Here is a 19432-nt window from a genome sequence, read left to right on the forward strand (position 1 = left end):
ACATCATCCGTCCCATTTCCGCCAGTTCCAACGTGATCCCAAATTCCTCCCCCTTCCCCTTTCTGCTTTCTGCAGGTACCACTTTGTTCGTGACTCCCCGGTCTGTTCATCCCTCCCCACCTGCCCTCCCCCCTCGCCCAACACGTTCCCCTGCAACCATCAGAGGTGGGACACCTGTCCGTTCACCTCCTTCACCACCATCCAGGGACCTAAACAGCCCTTCCAAGTGATTCAGACATTCACCTGCACCTCCTCCAACCTGGTCTACTGCATTCGGTTCTCATGATGTGACCTCCTCTGCATTGATCAAACCAATTGTAGACTAAGCATCCATTTTGACGAACACCTGCCCTGCGGCCACAACAGCCATTTCGAGCTCTTATTTTAACTCTCCTCCTCACTCTCACACCGACCTGTCTGTCCCCGGCCTTCTCCATTGCCACAGAGAGGCCAAACTCAGTTTGGAAGAACAGCATCTCATATTCTGCTTGGGTAGTTTACAACCCAGTAGTATGATCGTTGAATTTTCCAATTTTAGGTCACCCACACACCCAGTTTTCTTCTTCCACACACACACTCACCTGTCCACCTAGCTTGCTTCATCTTCCCCAGCCTCTACCCATCTGGTACCACCTATCACCTACCAGCCCCTATTCCAACACCCGCCAATCCCCACCCTTTGTACTGCTATATAGGGGTAATCGTGCCTCTTCCCTCTCAGTGCTGATGAAGGGTTTCAACCCAAAACATCAGCTTACTCCTTTTGTTTCCATAGATGTTGCTTGCCCTGCTGAGTTCTTCTGGCATTCTGTTTTTGGTTCTCTATTCAATTAAATCATGTCTGCTCTGTATCTTAACTCCACCTACCCAAAACACCTCTGCACAAAACAAATTCATGAGCATCAGTTTTGAATTTTTCAAGTGACCTGGGCTCAACATTTCTCTGGGGTCAGGGTGTCGGAGGACAAGGGTCTGGATTTCCTTTATGTCAAAAAATGCTCTCTGACATCCCTTTGAATGGTTTTACCAATTTTCAGATTTATGCCTTTCTGTCAGAACTTCTAAAAACAGACAAGATGGTTTCTATTTACCTAGCAACTATTATCATTCTTAAACATATTTTTTGCACCTTAATATTCTACGCTCGGGGAATACCTAGTCTGTGCAATCTGTCCCGATACTTTAAACTTTTTAGCTCCGGTATCATTCTGGCAATGCTCTACTCTACCCCCTTGAAGAACAAACATCATTCCTGGAGCGCAGTACCCAGAAGTGAAGGCAGCAGTGCAGAATTCTTTAAATGTGCATGTTCATCAATGAATGCAATCCTGAGAAATGCATATTATTGATTATGAATGAATCTGCTTTCCAGTTCCATTAGTGTTCTCAAAACATGCTGTTTTGCAAAGTGACATCATATCACAACAAATTGCAGTGTATTGTTATATATTCTTAATAATACAGAGTTAAATTATGCATGTGGACATGTTATATTGTTGGCGAACAATAGGCTGATGCATCACCACTTATCCAAAAAGTATAGAATTGATTTATTTCTTTTGTCCTTTTTTTGTGGAACATTGACGATCTTTGGAATAGGTTCTTATATACGGCTTCAAAACAGAGTAGTATTTGGTCATGTGTATGAAAAACATCTTGGGCTATAGAAGGTAGCTGATTTAACAATAAAATCAGAAGACGAATTTCAATATTTATGGAAGACACCCAAGTGAGGTTTCAGGTGCAGCGATGAGGCTAAAAAGGAAAAGGGCTTCAATACACAATAGACACCAATACACATGACATGAATGCACAATAGTTAATTCAATTCCAGTATGGTTAGGTGTGTTCAAAATTATATGTTTTGGTAGGAAGATGAAGGCCACATACTGCTTGAATGCTAAAAAATTAAATGGAATGGATAATCAATGGGATGTAGGAATAAAGGTACCAAATGTGCTGCATGCTTTAATAAGGCCATAACCAAACAAATCAGGCTCCATGGTTTATTTCTGGAGGGCTGGAATTGAAGGAAGAGAAATTATACATGAACTTTTATTCAATCGTGAATCTATCACTCACGCAGACCTGTGCACAGTTCTGGGGTCCATAGAAAAAACAATAGATGAAAGACATGATCTAAAAGCGAACTTCAAAATTGTGAAATGGTTTGATGGGGTAGAGTTGGGGAAAATATTTCCATTGTGATGAAGTCCATAACTAGAGAATAGAAGATCATCACTTATAAATCCAGAAGGGAATTCAGGAATAAGGTTTTTACCTGGATGGAGGTTAGAATATGAATGTAGTTGAGAAAAAGTGGCATAGATGTATTTTAGGGGTCAGCTAAATAAGAAAATCAAAAGGTAAGCTCTCAGGATTGGATGAAGAAAAGCGGGAGGCTCACATGCAGCATAAATGCCAACATTGGGCAACTGGGCAAAACGGCCAGTCTATAAATTGTGGGTTGTATATAATTAACCATATAATTAACGACTGAACCAAAGAAAACGTGTTCCATTCCATGAGTTGGGAAGCGATAATGAATCAGTTGTGCAACCTTAATGACTCACACTGGAGTTGCTATAGCCAGACATCAACATTCTGTGCCTATCTGGTCACCACAGGACACCAATAACAAAGCTTGAGACACTTTCTCTGCTTTGAAACACTGACCCAACAGCTGGGCAAAGTTCCAATTAGAACCCTGCAGACTGTGCTGAGAATTTTTGTGCCAGATTATCGAGGCTGTAACCCTTGTTTGTCTGCAATTCCACCTATATGTTGAAATTTAATCAAAGAATAAAACGGAAAATGCTGGAAATGCTCAGCAGGTCCGGCAGCAACTATGTAGAGAGAAAAAAGGTTAAAGTTTCACATCCATAACTTCTCTTCATCAGGCCTGATTTATTTCAGACTTCCCAGCATCGATAGTATTTTGCTTCTGAATTTAAATATTGATCTCACTATCACATTGCTGGAACTCTTCTGAAGCTTGACATATTCATTACAATTAGTACTTAATAACTGAGGTTAACATTATGGTGCTCTTTATTCCTGTTCTTGCTCTTTATTCTTTGTTCCTGTTGTGCATTCCATTGCTACAACCCACGTACAAATGAAACACGAAGATAGATTCTGTGTCTTTTTCTTTCATATTTTAATGACATTTTCTCCGTGGGAATGGTAAAAGGGAGATGACGTTCTAATGATCTTAATGACAGCATGCAACAGACATACTGATCTTGCTTTGCACCTAAAACCATGAATGTAACTGCTATGTATTGTACATCAACAATGTTTTTGATGGTCAGAAGTTTGAATGAAACAAAAATGTTTAAACTGTCTTGGTTTCACTAGTCAGGGATGGTCCTGCAAAGGGTTGCATTTAGGAACTTCTCCTAAACTAGCTTCAAGCTCAACTGGCTTAGAATCACAATCCATTTAGTCAAGTATGGATTGAAAGTCTAATTCCACAACTGGAAATGTTTAATTACTTATTTTTCACTTTAAGAAAGAAATATTCATGATTACCATCAAGGACATCTTCAAGAGGCAGTGCCTTAAAAGGTGGCATCCATCACGAAGGATCCTCACCATCCAGGACATGCCCTCTTCTCAGTACTACCATCAGAGAGGAGGTACAGGAGCCTGAAGACTCACACTCAATGATTCAGAAACAGCTTCTTCTCCTCTGTTATCAGATTTCTGAAAGGTCCATGAACCCATGCACACGAGCTCATTATTCCTTTTTTTGCACTATTTATTTATTTTTGTCATTTGTAGTAATTTTAAGCTGTACTGCTGCTCCAAAACAAATCTCACATCATATAAGTCAGTGATAATAAATATTATTCTGATTCTAAAATTGTTTTGAATGATGAATCTGATTATTTTTTGCTATGTACCAGAAAGTTAAGGAATGAAAGTGACATGATTGCAGAAACCTCTTTTGATTATCTGATTACTTGACCTTTTTTTTAGAATGCATTCCAGGTCAAATTTAAGTCTGCGACTAGATCGAGTCTCATCTGATGTCAGGTCTGGGGCCCACCTAATGTCAGACGTGGAATTTAGGGCCCGGAAATTAGGTCTCTCACTGGCACCAAGTGCAGTGTCAAAGGGCTCTTTTAAAGAGCTGTTATAGGTATGATGGGTTGGAAGATTCTTTGATGTATCCAGTTTCCTTCCCAGGTTGTACTGTTAGAGAGAGGCAGATGTGCATGAAGGGATCCCAGAAAAAGCTGAGGGGGTGAAAGGCAGTTGCTGTTGAGGTGGTTCAGGCTGGAAATGTGAAAGAAATCCAGAAAATGATGAAAATACTCAGCAGGTCAGGCAGCATCTGCAAAGAAAGAAGTATATTTAATCTTTCATGTTGGTGATTTTGCAGGAAATGTGTATAGCTTCTTGACCTAGGAGGGTGAAAATATTTGGCCTCTGTCATTAAGGCAGTTTTTGAAAAGAAAAATCACTTTGTGTACTTTTTCTGAATGGCCTGGATGCTGCCGTTAGAGCTTTATGATTAGATTTCAGGAATGGATAACAAGTTGATCCTTTTCTTCTTTCTTTTCCTTAATATCATTTCATGCAAGGCCCATTGTTACAGGAGACTAACCCACTGATCCTGTGCTACTCCCGGCAGCACTTCTGCAGTGCAGCTTGTTGTAGTCTTCCAAAAGTCAGTTTCACACACAGTCTGGTCCCTTATGGTTGGGATCAGTATGGGCAGGCACGGTAGTGTAGCCGTTAGCGTAACAATATTACAGTGACCTGGATTCAATTCCTGCTGCTGTCTGTAAGGAGTCTGTACGTTCTCCCCGTGACTGCGTGGGTTTCCTCCAGGTGCTCCGGTTTCCTCCCACATTCCAAAGGCGTACGGGTTAGGAAGTTGTGGGCACGCTATGTTGGCGCCGGAAGCATGGCGACACTTGAAGGCTGCCCCCAGCACATTCTACGCAAGGATGCATTTCACTGTGTGTTTCTATGTACATGTGACTAATAAAGAAATCTTATCTTAGTATCTTGATGCCAAACTTGGTTCTTGAAGTCAAACACGATCATTTTCCCCTCATGTCTGGAATTCAGCTCTTTGTTCACATTGTAAAGAAATTTGGTGCTGAGTGACCGTGGATAACCCAAACAGGGCATTTTTTAACTGTAATTGCTGTTTCCTCCCTTCCATCATTTTCCTGATGATTGAGAGGAGTGTGATGGACAGTCACGGACCAGATGGAATTTGACCTTTTTTTCACAGCCATTTGAGGGCACTTTTCTATTTTGTCAGCTGTTGGTCAATGTTGTTGTTGTGCAAGAGAATAGGAGAAAAATATAGTATGAGGGGTGCATATGTAAACATGAGAATGTAAGATAATGTGATAATACCAGGCCAACATTGACAGTCTGAGTACACACAGCTAGTTCTGATGGAGAGCATGCCATTTGCATGCCCAATACCAGATTCCTGAAACAGACTCTCTAGCAGGAAGGGGGAGAAAACATTTCAAAGATCTTCTCGAAATCTCCTAGAAAAAAAATAACATCTTCACTGACTCTTGGGAATCCCTGACCTTTGACCTACCAGTATGGAAGAGAAGCATTTGAATAGCATAGGAAACGTCAGGTCTCTTCATTGGAAGTATGTGGAAGCCCTGCAAAACTGCACAGAAGGAGCACACCGTCTCCCAAACTACCCGTCTATTTGCCCCTTTGAGCATCTGCTGCTACACCTGTGGCAGAGTCTGTGGATCCAAATCAGTCACCTCAGAACTCTCTAGACTAGAGTGAAAGTAAGTCATCCTTAACCTCAAGGGACTGCCTAAGAAGAGAACCAAACTTTTCCTTAAATGCGACACCTTTACTTTCTTCAGCCCACTCCATATACAGCAGGTTACACATTTCTACTACTCTTTATAGGAATTCTTCTTAGTATGATTTGTTAGTGGTCAATCTGTGCCTATTTATTTTGTTCAGGAATTACACTCAGGTTTCACCACAAACACTTCACTGAAATCCTCTGTAATTTTAGCGACGTTTCACAAGCCTCCTCTTAATTTCTTTCTGGAGAATGGATCCACAGCACAAACAGTCTTTCCTCATTGTTTTACCTTTCAGTTCTCATGAGAATGTTGCAATCTTTTCTGCACTTTTCCAACTCCTAATATTCTTCTAATAGTGCAGAGAACAGAACAGCACACGGTGCTCTAAGTGTAGCCTCTCAGAGGTTTCATCTAAATTTAACATTATCTCCCTACTGTTGTCTTCTTTTCCTGTAGAACTGAACAGCAGAACTATGGTCACATTTAAATCAACTTGTGTTGCAACTATGAATATATATTTGTATTCCCAAATCACTTTGCTCCTTTACCCTACCTGGTTTCTTAACTTCCCATTATTCTTTAAACAAAGTTGAACACTGTCCTTTGCTTGGTTAAATATCAATGCAGCTTTTCAACCCATTCAGAAAGCTTGTTTATGATGACTTCCACTTTGGTGAATTCTTTAGTCTGGGTCATTGTCAATTCCTGAGTTCATATCATTTGTATAATTGGTGAAAGGCAGTAGTGCTGGGAGAGATTCCTATGGGAAACAGTTTCTGAGTTTTTGCCTGAGAAACACTGCATAATTCCTACTGTCCTTTCTATCTGAAATTATATTCTGCGAGCTGAGCTTTGACTCCACATTCTCTGGTCTTGCCCTGAGTTTTCTATACCCAAAATACTTACAGCTCAAATATATCCAGTTTATGATTTCCCAAAGTTGATATGCAAAGTTGTGGGACCTTGTAAGTAGCAATGACAGAAACAAAAGAAACAGACGAAAGTGAAGAAAACTTTTGTTTTCCATTTTTTAAATTTACTGCTATGTTTTGTAATAATTTACATTATGAATATACTTTGTATTTTAAGAAGTATTAAAATGAAGCAAATGAAGTCATTTTAATTCTCCTTCCCAATCACACACCAACCCATCTATCTGCGGCTTCTTCACTGTTCTAACAATGCCCAAAGTAAACTTTAGAAAAAGCACCTCATCTTCCATCTAGGCTCATTGCAGCCATCCAGACTCAACAACTTCAGGTAACCCATTTTCTCTATGTCAGAACTGGCTAGTTCTGCTGTAGGTTTCCATCTGTAATATATTAATTCAGTTTTTCTCTTTTCACTGTCACTGCTTAATCTGCTGGGCACTTACTGCAGCTCTGACCTGCAGTTCACAGCTCTTACCTTTGTCTTTGTATGTTTTCTCTCTCTCTAACTTACCTCATTTATCTATCAATCAGATGGCTTTATCAACAGTTTATCACAATGGCAACCCTGGCCTTACCTTATTAGAGATATTCCCTCTGTCTTATCTGTCCCTCCCCCAGTCTCCATGCAACTTGTTTTCTCCCTCTCCCAGTGCTGATGAAGCCCATGACCTGTTTCTCTTTCCACAGATGCTGCCTGACCTGCTGAGTGTTTCCAACATCTTTTACTTTTATTAAAATATAGCTCTTCTGAAAAACGGACTCATGATGTTGATAACAAATATTACTTCTGCTAGCAAATGTGAATTTTTCCCTCCTTCAGTTAGCTCTTCCTTGACTGCGTCGGTCTATCTCCTGAATGGATGGACACACTTCCAAAATGTATCAGTTTCCAGTTATGGCCACCAGGTGGTGCATTAGAGCAATGTGCAGTTCCCCGTGGTTCCAGGTGTAAACTTGAATCCTGGCACCACTGATAAAGGACAGGTGAAATCTTAGGAATTTTCCAAGCCCATAACACAAATAAGATTGGGAAAAGTGGAAAATACTAATTATGCAGCATTTTAAAAGTGTGACAGTACTTCCAGGATCACTAATGGTATATGAGAAACAAAGGACTGAAGAAGGTTCTTGTCCCGAAATGTTCTCCGCCTGCTTTTCTCTACGAATGCTGCCTGGCCTGCTGAGTTCCTCCAGCATCATAGTGCTTCAACTAATATGGTCGTATAATACATATTTCTCTGGTTATTTATCTGTTATAGAAAAAAATGTGTTGGTTGGAACACACCTATAGTGATTTCTTCAACCATTGGTGGCAAAAGTTTCAGTTATTTTTGTCCTGTGTTACAGTGTCCTTCGGTATGCATATAATATCATTTAGTATGTTCAATATATTTTAGTTTGGTGTTTAACATAAACTGGAACAAAGGGTTTCTTTTCTTAATATACTGTTACAAAAAAAGAGCTAAATAAAATAATCTGCAGTTTTATATAATGGTGACTATATGTCATTTTACAATGACATATAGTCACCATTATATGAAACATGACAACTGAACAATTTGTACAGTCTCTAAGTGCAGTCCTAACTCAGCCTAGAATTTTCTGCTCAAATCTGTGGTGTAGGATACACCCACAACCTTGTCACTGAGGGGAAACATTGCTACCAACTGAACCATATATTTTTTTTTAAAAATCAGAAAATACTGGAAATACTCAGCATGTCAGGCAGCACCTAAAAGAGAAACAGTATTAATGTTTCAGTCAAAAACCTTTCATGGAAAATAACTGGAAAGATACCACCAATGCTGCTTCCACAAAATCCACCAAACCCACTGGCAAGATAAGTGAACCACCATCAGCATGCTCTCCTGGGCCCAACATCTCAGGCAATAAGGGCACAATTACATCCTTTGCCTTCCCAATACAGTGAACCCCTGCATTATGGCAGTTCAGGTAATAGAAATTCGCCCCTACAGAATTCACAAATCACTACTAAAAATGTGAGATATGGAATAAAACTTTGCCTCTAGGGAATTTACGAGAGAAAAGAATAACTAAATAAACACAAGATACAAATGAAGCAACAAATTTTCTCATTAGTTTCAAGTGTTTGCATTACAGAAAATCATGCTGCAGACAGTTTTCTTGGAACACAACCCCTCTGTAACGGAGGGGGTGGGGTGGGAAGGCAGCGGGTGGGGGTGTACTGTATGAGACTCCCGAAACAATCACTCTATTCTTGAGCTCCATCATGGCAAGACATTAATTACCAGGTGGACAAATGAAAAGATTCAAGGAGGTTCTGATGTACATCAGAACGCCTGATAACATTGTAGATGGTGGAAAAACTTTAAGAAGTCCAGGTGTGAGTAACTTGCCACAGTCAAGCTTCCAGTCAACAGTGACCTCCAGGATAGTGGGTCACATGGCAATTGTAATGCCATTGAATACCAAAAGCCTGTTGTTACTCTCTGAGATGATCATTGCCTGGCATTTGTGTGGCATGAATGTTACTTTCCACATGTAAGTTGCTTTTTCTAGGTCTTGATACCTTCAGCCATGGGCTGCTTCCTTTTCCAAAGAGAACGGATTTGAACACTGTGCAATCATCAACAGACATCCCCTTTCTGACTTTCTGATGGAAGGAAAGTCAATGATGGAACAGCTAAAAATGATTTCTAGGACACTGCCCTGGGGAACTCCTTCTATGAGCCTGCAAAGTATAGAATCTGAGTAAAACAAGGAATAGGATCACAAGCATCACCACGGCAGTGTGAAGCAAGATATTAGCCATGGAAGAGAAAATAAATACTCATAAATATTTGCTAGGAACAATTGTGGGAGACTATGATATTGAAACAACTTTTTGATAAATTTGAGAGTTGTGTACTTTGTATTGACTCTCAGGTTTAAACGTTTCTTCAGTGGAAGCAACAGCAGCAGAAGTCATGGACCCATGATAGGACCACTGATATATTACAGAATGGATTGAACTATTGCAAAGAGTATTTGAGGGGTTACATCGGGTGACACAGAATTTATAGCCCATAAATGGAAATTGCTTTTACTGGTCTGTGCTGAAGTTAATGTACTGCATGAGTCCACTCCCAACCAAATTGCCTAATCCAATCAGTACATCCTTTTACAGTAAAATTCTGACAATCAGGGACTTTGGTGGTGCCAGACTGGCAGATTGTCCGGTTCTTGGAAATTATGTCGGTTAATACTCCAAAACACTTTTCATTCACTTTTTTTTTTAGATGTTGCACAATATTACAATAAAATTTCCACTGAGGCTCCAGCAAGTAGAAAGAGCACAGGAAGCAGGCCCCGGGGGCGTGGAAATTGAGCGCAGGACCCAGGGCTCCGATGAGTGGAAAGGGAGCGTGGAGGTCATCATCTGGTGAGCTGAGCACTGAACTATTGGGATTTCCAAATTGTTGGATAGCAGATTATTGGAGTTTTACTGTATTCTTTATACGTGAGCAGGTAACCTGATAACAGTCTCTGCCTGCACAGCTGATTTTTGATTTGTGATTTTTAAAAAATCATCACAATTGGTGGTGTAATCCTGCTGATAGCATTGAAACGCAAGAAGTAAAAGCAGCAGTAGGCCATTCATTCCTTCAGCGTGCTCCACCATTCAACAAGATTGTGGCACGGGAGTGAGGCGGTTAGCGTAACGCTTTAACAGCGCCAGCGATCCGGGTTCAATTCCGGCCACCGTCTGTAAGGAGTTTGTACGTTCTCCCCGTGTCTGCGTGGGTTTCCTCCGGGTGCTCCGGTTTCCTCCCACATTCCAAAGACATACGGGTTAGGAAGTTGTGGGCATGCTATGTTGGCACCGGAAGCGTGGCGACACTTGCGGGCTGCCCCCAGAACATTACGCAAAAGATGCATTTCACTGTGTGTTTCAATGTAGATGTGACTAATAAAGAAATCTTATCTTATTTTCCATCACAACACCATTTTCCTGACCTACCCCCAGATCCCTCAATTGCTCTAATAATCACCTCTGCTTTAAATGGAACCAATACCTGAACAGAAAATTCCAAAGATTCATCACCCCCTGAGTGAAAATATTTCACATCATCTCAGTTCTAAGTGGCCCACCCCTTATTCTGAGATTGTGACCAATGGCTCTAGACTCATCAGTCAAGGGAAACCACCTCCCTGCATTCTGCCTGTCAAGCCCTCTGAGAATTTTGTGTGTTTGAATGAGATCACCTCTCATTCAATCTAAACTCTAAAGAATAGAGGCCTAGCCAACCTAACCTTTCCTCATGTGACAAACCTGCCATCATAGGAACCACTCTGGTGAATCATCGCTGTACTCACCCTATGGTATCTGCATCTATTTTTAGGTAGGGAAACCAAAATTGTACACCACACTTCACCAAAGCCCTGTATAACTGTAGTAAGGCATCTTTGCAATTGTAGTAAGACATCTTCAAGGATGTGTATATTGCTTTAATATCCATTTCTGTATTATGATTATAAGTTTTGATTTTGTCTGATCCATACAAGTGCTTTATAAAAACAGATACTTAAGTATGGCTCATGAAATATAGTGAACCAATGATTACATAACCACATTATAAAAAGATAGGTTGATAGAAATATTTTATTAGAAATTATTTTTGACAGAATTTTATCATTACCGAGGTGGGGTAGGTAATTGTGCAGTGAAAACACATCTCCTAGAATTCTTTTGGAGACATTCCACATTTACTGCATACTTTTCCTGGAATTTTTGCAATATGTTTGATTTTGGTGAAGAACCACTTCCACAGACCCCACAGCTACTTTCCACACACATTAAAACAAGTGACAGATGAAGCTAAGTGATAGATATTGAAAGCCCAACCTCTGGGCTACTTCAGCCTGTCATCCTGGTTTTCTTTCTGCAGATTGCTTTACGTATGTTATTAATCATCCTCTTTTTTGACAGTGATTGTGGAAATGTTCATTATTTTGATAGAAATAAAATCTTATTTAAAGTTATGGTAAACAAGCTAATTCTGAAAACCTGTTTTGGTCAAAGGTGGCCATGTTTACTTATAAAGCAATCAACGGAAGCTGAGCATTCCTATTCCTTTTGTAGTGTTCTTTCAAAAATCATTAAACTTACATCATTAACTCACCAGAATTATATAGATACTATAGTTAATGTGTCTATTCTCACAACCTTGGTTTACAGCAAAACTTTAGTTTGAAACCAGTTTGCAGTTATAACTACATTTACTAAATGCAGAATTAAATATAATGTAACCTTTTTGCTTACCAGTTTTCTCCTCTTCAGTCTTTTTCAGAGAACATTGAATCCATTGCAGACTACAGCTCCAATGGCAATGGACATACTTTGGACAGTTTTAATAGACCGCAGGACTCCAGGCTCACACCTACATTTTGCAGCTTCGCATGCTGCCTTCTAGTCAACCCACAGTCTAGTCCATTCACCCAACATTCATACTTCAATGGATAGTAGTTTTGAGCAAAATACCAGTTAATTTTTCATAATCACCAGAGCAGAGGGACAGCTCATCTATTTTGAGAACAAACCGGTGAACTAATGGTTTACTGGAGACACAAGAGACTGCAGATGCTGGAATCTGGAGCAACACACAAAGTGCTGGAGGAACTCAGTGGGTCAGGCGGAAATGGAGTCAATGTTTCAGATCGAGACCTTTCATCTGGACTGATGAAGTGTCTCAGGTGAAGGGTCTCAACACAAAATGTCGACTGTCCATTTCCTTCCATAGATACTGCCTGACCCGCTGAGTTCCTCCAGCGCTTTGTCTGCTGCATCTAATGGCTTACAATAGCTGTTCACTGGATACATTTAATGGGTAATGTAGATATTTAAACTCCATCTGCGATTGCTCTAATTGCTGTCTGTGGAAATCAAATAACATCACCGATATTTTGGCTAAATTGAGCTGGGTCATGAGGATGGCACTCCTGTGCAAAATATCTGCCTGTAACTTTCCGAGAAAGACAAATATGGGACTACAAAATTCCCTGGCCTATGTTATACACCAAAATGTGTGTAACACAAACTTATTTAGCAGGGCAGAGGCTTACACTTTTGAGCATCTGCTTAATTGATTGTGGCTTTCATTTTAAAGCAGACTTCTCGTGGTCACTATGGTTGCTGTGCCCATTTCAGATCAGGGTGTCTAACTTTATAAGCCCTCATCAGACATTATGCAATGCAAACTTCAATGTGCATCTCCCAATTTTTTTATTAGCAGAGGAGGCAACTTAAAAGGAAGTCTAGAACTGCTAAAACATGTCCTAAGAATATTGATCCTTGCAGAGTTTGAGAGAGACAGAATGGTGAAGAGAAATTCTTTTCCTGTAACGACACAAAGTCCTCTAGGCAGTTAATCAAACAGCAGAGAGAGAAGTCGGGTACATGGTCAACATGATGGGAGCTCCAAGGTGATGTGTGCAGTGCTGCAGGAACTTTACTGATCTCACGTGTATGGTCAAGGTCAGTGAATCACATCTCTCACCAAAGGTAACACCAACCTCACAAGTGTTCCATGCAATGCAGCCCATCATCCATCCATCAATAACTTCTATCAATCAGAAGCCCTTTCTAACCTTCATAAGTTCCAGCGCACCATGACACACCTGTCATTACTCCGAGCTCACACTCACATTTTGCAATTTCACACACTGTCTGCCATTCCACCATCATGGGTAACAATGCACTTAACTCTCTCTTGCAGAATACCTAGTGTAGGTGGGCATCAGGAAAATTGGAAGAAAGTAATGGAATGTGAGAGAGAATAGGTTACAGGGAAATAAGTGGGTATTGATGAAAATCTTCTGAGGGCCAGCATGGACTTGACGAATTGAATGGGATCCTCCTAAGTCATAAGGAAAAATGACAATATGAGAAACCAGCAGCAGCTGACCATTTGGGGACAAACATAGGTCCAATGGCTTATGCACCAGGAAATAGGGTGCTGACCATAATCAAAACAGTTACCAAAGAACTCACGACCAGCAGCCGGACTGAAATCATTGAAGACAACAATATGATCTTTGCTACTCCTCCCTTTCACAGTAAAACTTTCTGTGGTAATCACATATTTGAGGCTTCAATTCTGACAGTGACCTCATTTGAGATCTGTCCTCCCACTGTTGCCTTGTCATATGCTCTGGAAGTATTGCCGGAAATGTTCTGAGACACAAGAAATTTTGCAGATGCTGGAATCTGGAGCAATACACAAAAAGTGCTGGAGGAACTCAGCAGGTCAGGCAGCATCAATGGAGGGAAATAAACAGTTGACGTTTCAAGCCAAGACCCTTCATCAGGTTGACCATGTACTCGACTTCTCTCTCTGCTCTTTGATTACCTACCTAGAGGACTTTGTGTCCTTACAGGAAAAGAATTTCTCATCACCATTCTGTCTCTCTCAAACTCTACAAGGATCAATATCCTAAGGACATATTTTAGCAGTTCTGGACTTCCTTTTAAGTTGCCTCCTCTCCTAATAAAAAAAAATCAGGAGATGCACATTGAAGTTTGTATTGCATAGTATCTGATAAGGGCAAATGAGACACCCTAATCTGAAATGGGCACAGCAACCATAGTGACCACGAGAAGTCTGCTTTAAAATTTTCTTTTGGTTTCGGTAGTGTATGACATTTAGTTTTTTGGGGCATAATGGAAATTCAGAGCTAATATTTAGGGGGCACAAATGAAAGAAAGGTAAGATGTATGGAATCCTGTCCTGATGATGGTCACCATAGCCATCACATCATCTTTAATTATTAATTTTCTAACTCGGCAAGTTTACCATAAGGTGAATGACTCCTTTCACTTCTGTGCGGGTGACCATCCTTTCTAGAAGATGATATATTCTAAGTATGGTAAGGACACCAGAAATACAAACTGAGTGATATGTTTACTTAGTAATTATTAATGCCTTTGTGCGGCCTAGTACAACAGGACACTTAACAACATGGCACTTGGCAGGGCAAGGCGGTGCAGCAGTCGGTGCTGCTGTCTCCCAGCTCCAAAGTCCCAGGTTCGGTCCTGACCTCAGGTGCTCCAGTTTCCTCCTACATCTTATTACTGTAAGGTACTCCGAAGTGTAGGTAAGTGGGAAAATGGTCAAAGGGCATTTAATGGGCATATGATAGAGAATAAATTATCAAGTACAGGGAAATAAGGAGATTGGGAATGTGTGATTGCTCTGCTGGAAGCTGACATGAACCCAACAGGCCAAATGGCCTTCTTTGTATCTAAGTAACAGCATCCTCCCTCTTACTGTGCCTCATTCATCTCATCATCATGAAGAAAGTTTAAAACTGCATGATACAATGATGTGCATCATGTGAAATATGTTACTGTTGCATGATGCATTTTACCAGCATGAATATGCCGAGAAGCCTTGTACTAAGGTATTGAGATTACATTTTGCTTTGGAAATACTCAGATGTTAACTCTCTCAAGGCTGAAAACCAAAATCTCCAAATATTGGATGATGCTCATCCACATCATATTTTCCTCAGCACACTCCACACTGCTTCATTAAGCCAATACACAGAAAAAAGAAAACTTTGACTTATTTCTTAATTATAAACTCAAATGTAATCATTTGGAAACCAAATTCTACAGAAAATAAATAAGGTTTCATCAAGGGAACATCCCTCCTAACATTAAAGAGCCTTTCCTGTATAATGGTTACTTCAGGGAACAATGGACAAATAAAATTAAACGCATATAAACTACTGTGCAGAAATTCCCTTCAATGATTCAGTTGTAAATAGTAGGTTGAATTTGGTTCATTAATATCAGTTTGCACAGGAGACCTGATACCACACATGTGCTTACTTGACATAAATTGTAAACTAGTTCAACTGAGGGCTGTTGTAGATATTTAGAATCAGCTTTCAGTAGAAGGAAAGAGGTAAGACTTAGGACACGAAATGAAATTAACTCATTTAGATCAACGTGTTGCCATCAACCTTTATCAATCTTTTTTGTTTTTGTATTAGAATATGAGACACTCACTCAGGTTAATGATGAAGAAATCAGAAAAAGCCATAAAAACAGCTAAAAGAGTTAGATACTCTGGAGTGTTGTTGAATAGGGAGACCTAGGGGTACAAGTATACAGTTCCCTAAAAGTGGCAACACAAGTAGACAGGGTGGTGAAGAAGGCATCTGGCACACTTGCCTTCAACGGCTGTGGTATTGAGTACAAGAGTTGGGATGTCATGATACAATGGTTAGACTTCCACACAGATATAGATAGATATAGATACAAATGCTGCAGGCATGATAGGGGTGCAGATAAGAGAGGAGGGGGAGTTGCCTTCTTGATGAAAGGGGACATAACAATGGTCATTAGAGAGGATATTCTTGGGGGATCATTCAGTGAGGCCATGTGGGTAAAACTTAGAAATAGAAAGGGGATGGTCACTCTGATGGTATTGTATTCTTGGCCCCCCAATAGTTACATGGGAATTGGAGGAACAGATATGTAGAAAAATTGCAACTAGTTGTAAACATAATAGGGTAGTATTAGTGGGAGATTTTAACTTCCCTAATATTGACTGGGCCAACCACAGTGTGAAAAGGCTTGGATGGAGTGGAATTTCTGAAATGTGTCCAAGAAAGCTTCTTTGATCAATATATAGAGGGACCTCCTAGAGAGGGTGCAACATTGGACCTCCTCCTGGGAAATGAGGTAGGGGAATGGCGGAAGTGTCTGTCAGTGAGCACTTTGGGTCCAGTGACCATAATTCTATTAGTTTTAAAATAGTTATGGAGAAGGATATGGCTGGTTCACAGGTTAAGGTCCTGAACTGGGGCAGAGCAAATTTTGGAGCCATTAAGAGGGATCTTGCAGTGGTTGATTGGGCAAGATTATTTGCAGGAAAAGGAGCTTCTGCTATGTGGGAGGCCTCTAAAAATGTGATGTCAAGAGTTCAGGGCCTGCATGTTCCTGTTATGGTGAAGGGTTTAGGGAACCCTGGCTGACAAAAGATATTGGGGCTCTGGTTAAGAAAAAGGGGGAGGCATACACTGCGCATAAGTAATTGGGAACTAGTGAATTTCTTGATGACTACAAGAAGTGTAGGGGTGTACTTAAGAGAGAAGTTAGGACAGTAAAAAGAGGATCTGGCAGGCAAGGTGAAGCAAAATCCCAAGAGATTTGAAAGGTATATTATGAGTAAAAGAGTGGCTAGGGAGAGAGTAGGTCCCCTTAAAGATCAGCATTGCCATCTGTGTGTGAAACCAAAGGATATGGGTGAGATTTTTAATGAATATTTCTCTTCAGTTTTTATTGTGGAGATAACGATGGAAGTTAAGGGGAAATGAGTGGTGTTGTCTTGGACTACGTATGATTTCACAGGGAGGAGATGTCGGAGGCCTTAAGGTGCATTAAGGTAGTTAAATTCCCAGGGCCTGACCTGGTGCACTCTCGGACTTTGTAGGAAGCTAGAGAGGAAATTGCAGAGGCCCTTGCAGAGATTTTTGCTTTATCTCTGGCTGAGGTTCCGGAGGATTGGAGAGTGGCTAATGTCATACCATTGTTTAAAAAGGGTAGCAAAAACAAGCCAAGAAACTACAGGCCAGTGCGTCTGACATCATTGGTAGGAAATTGCTGGAGGGGATTCTGAGGGACAGGGTCTACCAACATTTGGACAGGCAGGGTCTGATTTGGGACAGTTTTGTGCATGAGAAGTCATGTCTGACAAATCTCTTGGAGTACTTCGAGGAGGTAACCAAGAGGGTAGATGAGGGTAGGGTAGTGGATGTTGTCTATATGGACTTTAGCAGGGCCTTTGACAAGGTCCCTCATGACAGGCTGGTCTGGAAGGTTAGATTGCATGGAATTCAGGGGGAGATAACGGATTGGATTCATAATTGGCTCAGTGGTAGGAAGCAGGGGGTGATAATTGAGGATTGTTTCTCAGACTGAAGGCCTGTGTCCAGTGGTGCTGGGACCTTTGTTGTTTGTAATTTATACAAATGATTTGGATGTGAATGTACAAAGCATGGTTAGTAAGTTTGCGGATGATACTAAAATAGGTGGTGTTGTAGATAGTGTAGAAGGTTATGAAAAATTGCAGGGGCTCTTGATCAGCTACATATGTAGGCTGAGGACTGGCAAATGGCTTTCAATCCAAATAAATGAGAGGTATTGCATTTTGGGAGATCAAACCAAGGTGGGACATACAGTGAATAGTGGGGCCCTAGGGAGTCTTGTGGAACAGAGGGACCTAGGAGTGCAAGTGCATGGTTCGCTTAAAGTGGTGTCACAGGTAGATAGGGTGGTGAAGAAGGCATTTGGCACACTGGCCCTCATCAGTCAAGGCATTGAGTATAGGAGTTGGGAAGTTATGATGCAGTTATATAAATCGTTGGTGAGGCCATACTTGGAGTATTGTGTACAGTAATGGTCACCCTATTATAGGAAAGATGTTATTAAACTAGAAAGAGTGCAGAAAAGATTTACCAGGATGTTGCCTGGACTTGGGGGCCTGAGTTGCAAGGAAAGATTGCATAGACTAGGACTTTATTCCCTGGAACGTAGGAGATAGAGGGTTGACCTGATAGAGGTATATCAGCTCATGAGGGGAATAGACAGGGTGAATACACATTTTTTTTCCTGGGAGGGATGCTAAAAACAAGAGGGCATAGGTTTAAGATCAGAGGTGAGAGATTTAAAAGGGTCATTACAGGCAATTTCTTCACGTAAAGGTGATGGGTATTTGGAATGAGGTGCCGGAAATAGTGTTTGAGGTGGGCACATTACCAACATTTAAAAGCCATCTAAATAAGTACATAGATAGGAGAGGTTTAGAGGGCTATGGGCCAAACACGGGCAGCTGGGACAAGCTTGCTGGGTAACACAGTCAGCATGGATGAGTTGGGCCGAAGGGCTTTTTCCATGCGGTATGACTCTATGACCTGGAATATTATGTGCAGTTCTGGTCGCCATGACATGGAAAGGATGTGATTAAGCTCGAGAGGGTGGAGAAACGATTCACAAGGATGTTATCAGGACTGGAGGGCTTGAGTTAGAAGGAGAGACTGGATAGGCTGGGGCTTTTCTGCCTGGAGCAAAGAAGGCTGGGAGGGATCTTATCAAGGTTTATAAAATTATGAGGGGCACAGATATAGTCGGTAGTCACAGTATTTATCCCATGGTACTTGTGTCTAAAACTAGAACACATAGGTGAAAGGGGAAAGACTTAAAGGGGATCTGAGGGGCAAGTTTTCACACAGAAGGTGGTGAGTCACACACAATATATCACTAAATGCTACTGGACTACTTAAACTATTTAATTTAAAATCACTTAATTGCCATTGAAAGAATGTTTATATCTTCAAAAATGAAATTACGTTATCAGAGATAGCCTTCGAAGACTTGTCCTCAAAATGAGGAATTTTGAAGAAAATGCTACAGGTCATCAAAAATGTTTGATGAATGAGGGGTGTTAATCATTACAGTTTCCATACAGTCATCAGAGTGTCTTCAGTAACTAGAAGAGTAAAATATTTACCGTGCCCTATATCTAACAGCAAATATATTTACCTGGTCTGAAAACTGTATTTCAGACTTTTTATGGGAATTGCTCTTTACATTTTTCTTGAGGAACAGTGTAGTTGTTGTTGAAGCTATCCCTTTAAATATAACTCACCACATAT

Source organism: Pristis pectinata, chromosome 9, assembly GCF_009764475.1.
Source record: "Pristis pectinata isolate sPriPec2 chromosome 9, sPriPec2.1.pri, whole genome shotgun sequence".
Classification (NCBI taxonomy): Eukaryota; Metazoa; Chordata; class Chondrichthyes; order Rhinopristiformes; family Pristidae; genus Pristis; species Pristis pectinata.